This window comes from Eriocheir sinensis, unplaced genomic scaffold (assembly GCF_024679095.1).
Source record: "Eriocheir sinensis breed Jianghai 21 unplaced genomic scaffold, ASM2467909v1 Scaffold33, whole genome shotgun sequence".
Classification (NCBI taxonomy): domain Eukaryota; kingdom Metazoa; phylum Arthropoda; class Malacostraca; order Decapoda; family Varunidae; genus Eriocheir; species Eriocheir sinensis.
Genome location: NW_026111643.1, coordinates 78,740 through 86,102, shown reverse-complemented (window position 1 = coordinate 86,102; position 7,363 = coordinate 78,740). Strand labels below are relative to the sequence as shown.

The 7,363-nt window shown below is 44.5% G+C and overlaps 1 long non-coding RNA gene across 1 annotated transcript; it reads right to left on the bottom strand.

Annotated features, from left to right (window-relative positions):
• Positions 1-465: 465 nt before the first annotated feature.
• LOC126991750 (uncharacterized) lies at positions 466-6,324 on the bottom strand. The gene is made up of 4 exons (XR_007745804.1): positions 6,196-6,324; positions 2,613-2,732; positions 1,722-1,979; positions 466-601 (listed from the first exon to the last, which is right to left on the bottom strand). It is a non-coding gene; the product is annotated as an uncharacterized LOC126991750 (long non-coding RNA).
• Positions 6,325-7,363: the final 1,039 nt, after the last annotated feature.

Below are 7,363 nucleotides of genomic sequence, written 5' to 3'. Positions count from 1 at the left end.
GACTGACTGACTAACTACTGAGGAATTGTAGTAGTAGTAGTAGTAGTAGAAAGAATGAGGAGAAGGAAGAGAAAGAGACTGAAGTGCTCTCTCTCTCTCTCTCTCTCTCTCTCTCTCTCTCTCTCTCTCTCTCTCTCTCTCTCTCTCTCTCTCTCTCTCTCTCTCTCTCTCTCTCTCTCTCTCTCTCTCTCTCTCTCTCTCTCTCTCTCTCTCTCTCTCTCTCTCTCTCTCTCTCTCTCTCTCTCTCAGGATCCACAGGATGACCCCCACAGTATGTTGACAACCCCCACAGACACATGCCTCCACAGACACATATATGGGTCCCCCCCCCCTCTTTCTCTCTCTATAGAGCTAATACTTTCTCATTATTTTTATTATTTCTCTTCCTATCAGAACCCCAACAAAAGATGAAGAAGAAGAAGATGAAAGAGAAGAAGAAGGAGGAAGTGAAGAAGAGAAGTTTGTCTTTCAATAATAATAATAAAATATATGTTGAAAGAAATCAGTTTAAATTCTGTCCATATAACACACACACACACACACACATATACCCTCTCCTCCTCTTCCTTCTCTTCTTTTCTTCTTCTTCTGCTTCTTCTTTCTGCAATACATTAAAACATATTACTATTCAAATCTAGAAGAGGAGGAGGAAGAAGAGGGAAGGAGAGAGAGAGAACAGAGTGGACCAAGGGAGATAGAGTGAGGGAGGAGAGAGAAGAGAGAGAGAAGTAAAGAGTGGTGGAGAGAAAGAGGAGGGAGAAGGTGGATAAAGAAGGGAATGGAAGAGGGAGAGGGAGAAGGAGGAGAGGAGGGAGGGAAGGAGAGATTTGGAGGAGGAGGAGGAGGAGGAGGAGGGTGAAGAATGTAATGAAGGAAGAAAGGAAGAGAGAGAAAGGAGGAGGAGGAGGAAGAAAAGATATTATGAAAAAAAAACTAATATAAATCAAAATAAACCTTCTATTCCTTCTATTATCTCCTACTAATCACCAAGTCTATTATACTGATGCTAGATGTAGACAACCTCTCCCTGACTCTGCTCCAGGGAGGCAAGATGGCGCCACTATAAACACTCGCCTGCGCCAGAACGGGCTGGGCCGACCATCAGGCCCCACCGGGAAGATGCCAAACAGCGCAATAGGCAGCGACGTAAAAAAAAAAAAAAAAATGTGAGGGGCAGTAAAAAAAGTAACCTTGCCCAGGGTCAGGCACCACAAGGACTCAAACTACAAGAAAAGACTGCAAAACATAGAGAGGATAATGTGTTTCGCTTCTTACTGTCTGACAACAACAATATCTATTGCCACTGAGAACTGAAGAAATATTTTGAGAAATCTAACTAATACATGTCCGATATATAGTTCTGGAAATGAGGTAGCATTCTATATTATGTACTGACAACACTACTAGGCACAGAACACACCAGCAGGACATGAGGGGTAACGTTCACCAGTCCTACCCCTTAACCCCTTGACTGGATTTCTTACAAGAAGACCTCACCAAGCTACAGCAATGGAACAAAAAGTGTCTGCTACAATTCACTGAAGAAAAATGTAAAGTCCTGCACCTTGGGAGGGGATATCCAGCACACCAATACCACATGGGAAACACTCCACTATCACCACAGAGGCAGAGAAAGACCTGGGACTGTATGTTACCAGGCTACCAGTGAAGGCCAAATCCGTGCCAATTGCAGTGGTCGGATTAAAGACCCTCACACTCACCTTGAAGCAGAGCGCCAGCCAGTAGCGGCTGTGGGTACGGATGACGCCATTGGTGGTCTGCACGGCACTTGTTGGGCACCAGCTGGGGCTCAAGGGGGGGCAGCAGATCCCCCAGCAAGGCCTTGGCACACAGCGTCATACAGTAGCTGATGGTGGTGAGGTTGAAGCCGCCCTCCAGTGCCAGAACTATGCGGTCCTTGGCCAGGCCAGACAGAAGGGCCATCATATGTCCACAGCAACCAGGACTCGCGCGGTAACCTGGGAGTGTGTGTGAGGCTGTTACTTTAGGTATGAGATGCATGAATGGAGGAATAAGGGAGGAGGAAGAGAAAGGGAGTCCTTTAATATGGAATGCTGTGTTATTTTGGGTATGAGATGCATGAAGGGAGGAATGGGGGTGAGGAAGAGGAAGGGAGTTCTTTAATATGGAATGCAATGGTTAGGCTGTGTTACTTTAGGTATGAGATGCATGAAGGGAGGAATGGGGGTGAGGAAGAGGAAGGGAGTTCTTCACTATGGAATGCAATGGTCTGAGATGACAATACATCAGGATACAATATAAGGAGACTACAAAATGCTTCATTGCATACACATGGCAGCCCCTGAAGATGAATTATTAAGGCAGATAAAAATAAATAAATAAAAAAAGCAAAAAGAACAATACAGAAATTTTGGATAAGAAAGAACACTAAAGGAATAAAGAGAGGAAAACAAGAAACCCAAACAGTGAAGGAGTGCACCAGGGAGTGCTGTTATGAAGCCAAAACTCCCGACCATGAACTGAAAATATAATTATGGAGAGAGAACTGAACTGAACTGAACAGATAGTGACAGAAAAAGAGAAAGAGGCAGCAGCAGGTAGTCATACAGATAGTGACACCATCCACCAACCTCCAAGTGGGTCCCCGCACCAACATCAAGGCTGGCAGTGACCAGGACCAGCTGTGGGTTGAACTGGAAGGCCACGGGCAGCACCACCTGAGTGAGAGCCTCTGCGTCACCCATGCCACTCTGAAACAACACAAGAAAAACACTGTGGCTTTAGTAAACACAACTTCTTCCTCCTGAACTGTGGCTGGGAGGAAGGACACTGGACGATGAAATACCAGAGCTGAGGACCATAACTGATTCTTGCATTGGGAGCTTGGATAGCAGGGTGAACCTTCATGTGCTGGACAGGGCTGTGTGGATCTAGACATTGATCACTGGGAATCATAACAGGAAAAAAGTGTCAGGTAATTGTGACTGAATAAAAATGCAATACTTCAGCACCAGTGTAGGGAGAAAAATACTCAGAGGACTTAGCACTCGAGGGTTAATTTTCTGATTTGTAGCTGGGAGGAAAGACACGGGGTGGTGAAAGAGATGAATCAAGGGTTTACCTGTTACATCTCTCTCTCTCTCTCTCTCTCTCTCTCTCTCTCTCTCTCTCTCTCTCTCTCTCTCTCTCTCTCTCTCTCTCTCTCTCTCTCTCTCTCTCTCTGCCAGCCTAGTTTCCTTTTTATCATTCCTTCTTTCCTTAAATTTCCTTGGACTCTTCCCTTCTTTCTCCATTTAATTATTCCTCTTTCTCCTCCTCCTTCCTACCATCTTTCCAGGCCTCCTTTTCCTTCCTTCCTTCCTTTCTTTCCAAGTGAGGGCTGGAGCACTATTTCAAGTTGGTTAGCATGTGTTTGAATAGGTATTTAGAACAATCAAGACACCTCTCCTTCTGAAACTGATCTCTCTTTTGGCCACCTAGGAAATTATGGATAAGTAAAATATTGTGCCAAAATTGTTCCTGGTCCATGTAATGTGTCTATGTATTTTTTGGGGGAGAAAGGATGGACTCTATCTATTTACCTCCCTTTAATACAACCTTGGTGATGCTGTTGTTATGTCCATTTATTCTGTTTGTCTCACAGTAAGCAAACTGCATTGCATTTCTTTCCTCTCCCTCTTCCTTCTCTCCCTTTTTCCTGAATGGTTCCTGTCTCTTGAGGGAAACAACCTCTCTCGAAATAGCTGTTCATTTATTTGGGAAAAAACAAACTCTGGGCACCTGGCTCATAGTTGTCATCATCTGATTAACCTTAAAAGATGCAGCATTGAAATACTCCATCTGACATCTTCACTACCAGGTCAATGAACACAGTACAGATAAACTTATCAATTCATGAAAGGTAATACAGCAAATGTCAGGAGATAACTGGGAGTACCTACCTATCACACTATCTATCCGTCTCTCTATCTATCTAGGCATAGTATTTGGACATGAAGAGCCCTCAGGTCAAAGGCAGGTCCGGTGAGGGTCAGAGAGTAGGACATGAAGCAAGCGACCAGTGAGCAGCATTCTCAAACTGCAACAATGTCTGTGTAAAAGTAATTCCAAAAAAGGGTCAAGGGAAACTTGGTCCCATGAAGGTGCAGCACACTTGTTAACCCCTTGGCTGCAGATTTCCAGCCAGAAGACAGACCTCACCAAGCTACAGGAGTGGAACGAAAATGTCTGCTACAATGCAATGAAGAAAAATGTCCTGCACCCTGGGAGGGGATATCCAGCACACCAATACCACATGGGAAACACTCCACTATCCACCACAGAGGCAGAGAAAGTCCTGGGAGTGTATGTTACCAGGCTACCAGTGAAGGGATATCCAGCACACTAATACCACATGGGAAACACTCCACTATCCACCACAGAGGCAGAGAAAGTCCTGGGAGTGTATGTTACCAGGCTACCAGTGAAGGGATATCCAGCACACTAATACCACATGGGAAACACTCCACTATCCACCACAGAGGCAGAGAAAGTCCTGGGAGTGTATGTTACCAGGCTACCAGTGAAGGGATATCCAGCACACTAATACCACATGGGAAACACTCCACTATCCACCACAGAGGCAGAGAAAGTCCTGGGAGTGTATGTTACCAGGCTAACAGTGAAAGCCAAATCCATGCCAGTCGCAGCAGACGGGCTAATATGTGAAATGTTCAACAAATAAATAGGAATCAAATATGAGGACACAGAGTCAAAGGAATCCAGTCATATGTAAAAAGACCCATTTTACTTATGAAAATTTAGTAGACTGAACATTCTAACACAGGGAAAACAAGAAAATTTTGACCTCTCCCTCCCTACTGGAAAGGTTCTACAAGCAAACCATTTTGTGACCATTACTCAACATCTGGAAGGGTAAAGTGTGACCAGGTGCAAAAAATATCAAACATGCACAAGAGAAAGGAAACTAAAACATAGTTATCTACGTGAAAGGTAGAAAAAGTCTCTGCCTCTGCTACACACCTAGGTCGGAACTGTCAAACGCCTCCGCCCTTCACATCAACTATTTCCAGAGGCCAAAAAGGAGACCAGTCGGGCTCTGATGCATGTTTTTTTTAGGTTCACAGTACAGAGGAAGGGTCAAACCACCACCAGGGCCATAAAACTACTCCTGGAAATGCCTACAACTATCATGAACGCCTTGTCAAACAGGTGACCTTGGGTGCGGAAATGTTTAAGAATGTGACCCCTAGACTGGTAGAGGCTGACCAGGGGTAAAATAAATACACTGATCATGCACAAGAGGAAAGAAGCAAGACATTTTCATCATCTACCTCAAAGGTAAAACAACAAAGTGTCTGCATCTACTACACACCTACACTGGCCCTGTATTCTCAAACCTTTGGGCACCCAAGTACACATATTTAACAGGGCTTCCATAGGCGTTGTGGGCATTACTAGGGGTAGTGTACTGTACCTGGTGGTGGTGTGGCCCTTCTTCTGTACCATGAATGTGAAAAAATCCTCATGAAAACTCAATTAACCCCTTGACTGAGGATTTCCTACCAGAAGACCTCACCAAGCTACAGGATTGAAACAAAAGGTGGCTGCTACAATTCAATGAAGAAAAATGTAAAGTCCTGCACCTTGGGAGGGAATATCCAACACATCAGTACCACATGGGAAACCAGGCTACCAGTGAAGGCCAAATCCGTGCCAATCGCAGCGGATGGGCTAGTCTTTTTCGGCCTTTGGGAATAGTTGACGTGGTGGGAGGTGGAAGCGTTGAGAATACCGACACTGGTGGAGACTAAAAGCTGACCGAGTGTGTTAAAAAAATCTAGCGTTGACACAGGCACACACACTAAAAAAGGTCCTGCTCACCACCATCCTTTCCCCTGAGAAGAGGAGACAGAATGACCCACATTGGGGAGACTCGTGCATTTGGGAGTTAATAAGTTATGTCTTCACGCATGCGACAAAAAGTCAATTCCTGCTATACTTTTATTGGTGCAGAGAAGAGCAATGAAAAAAAATGTCCTCGGAACACTGATTTATGTGATGTTTTATTGATTTAGGTATTTATTGACCGGTTTCTTTCGTTTTATTTATTCATTTGTGTGTGTGTGTGTGTGTGTGTGTGTGTGTGTGTGTGTGTGTGTGTGTGTGTGTGTGTGTGTGTGTGTGTGTCGTCAGCAGAGATATGGCCCTCACCTTGTTGCGGGTAATGTTAATGTTGTAGCCTTGGCCAGGTCCCGTCCCCACTCGTCGTAGTTTGGGTCCTCAGAGGATGGGAAGAAGAGGCCGTGGTCGTGGCAGTGGAGGGACACGTACAGCACCCTCAGCTCGGCCACAAACACATGCTGGATGCCGCTGCAGGGGTGCACATCCCAGACCACCACCAGCACCCTGCAGGCCACAGAGATGGGTGTTGAGAGTACAGTAGAATGCACACACACACACACACACACACACACACACCACACACACGTGTAGGCGAGATGTGAAAAAAGTTTAGCTTCCCAAACAGAAGCATTGAGATATGGAATAGACTGGAGGAGGAGGTGGTTTGTGCAAGAAACATTCATGATTTTAAGGAAAAGTTGGATAAGAGAGGATATGGAGACGGGACAGCGTGAGCGTAGCTCTTTTCCCGTACGTCACAACTAAGTATATACAACTAGGTAAATACACACAGACGGGACCACACGAGCGTAAAGCCCAGGTTCTGTAAAACTACAACTAGGTAAATACAACTAGGTAAATACACACACACAATCACACCACACACCCACATGCACACACTCACACACACACATAACAATAAATCAAGGTGGACGGAAGAAACTAGTGTTTGCAATATATATAAGCGACATGACAGAAGGGGTGACAAGCTATATGAATATGTTTGCTGATGATGCTAAACTAATGAGGAGGGTGGCTAATGAAGAAGACTGTGTAGCCCTGAGCCAAGATCTCGACAGAATAAACAAATGGTCACGAAAATGTGAAATGACATTCAGTACAGAGAAGTGTAGTGTGATGGAGTTTGGTAAGAGCAGTAGACGAATATCGGGGAACTACTCTCTCAGTAATGAAAGAATCATGAAAAAAACAGAGGAAAAAGATCTGGGAGTGACAATAACAAACAGGTTATCCTTTGGAAAGCATATAAATCGGATAACTGGGGAAACATACAATCTTCTTAGAAACATAGAAGTAGCATTTACATATTTAGAGGAAGAAATGGTGAAGAAACTAATAACATCAATGATACGTCCAAGACTGGAATATGCAGCATTAGTGTGGTCACCTAGATTGAAGAAAAAATTATAAAGTTGGAAAGAATACAAAGAGCAGCGACTAAATTACCGGAAACTCT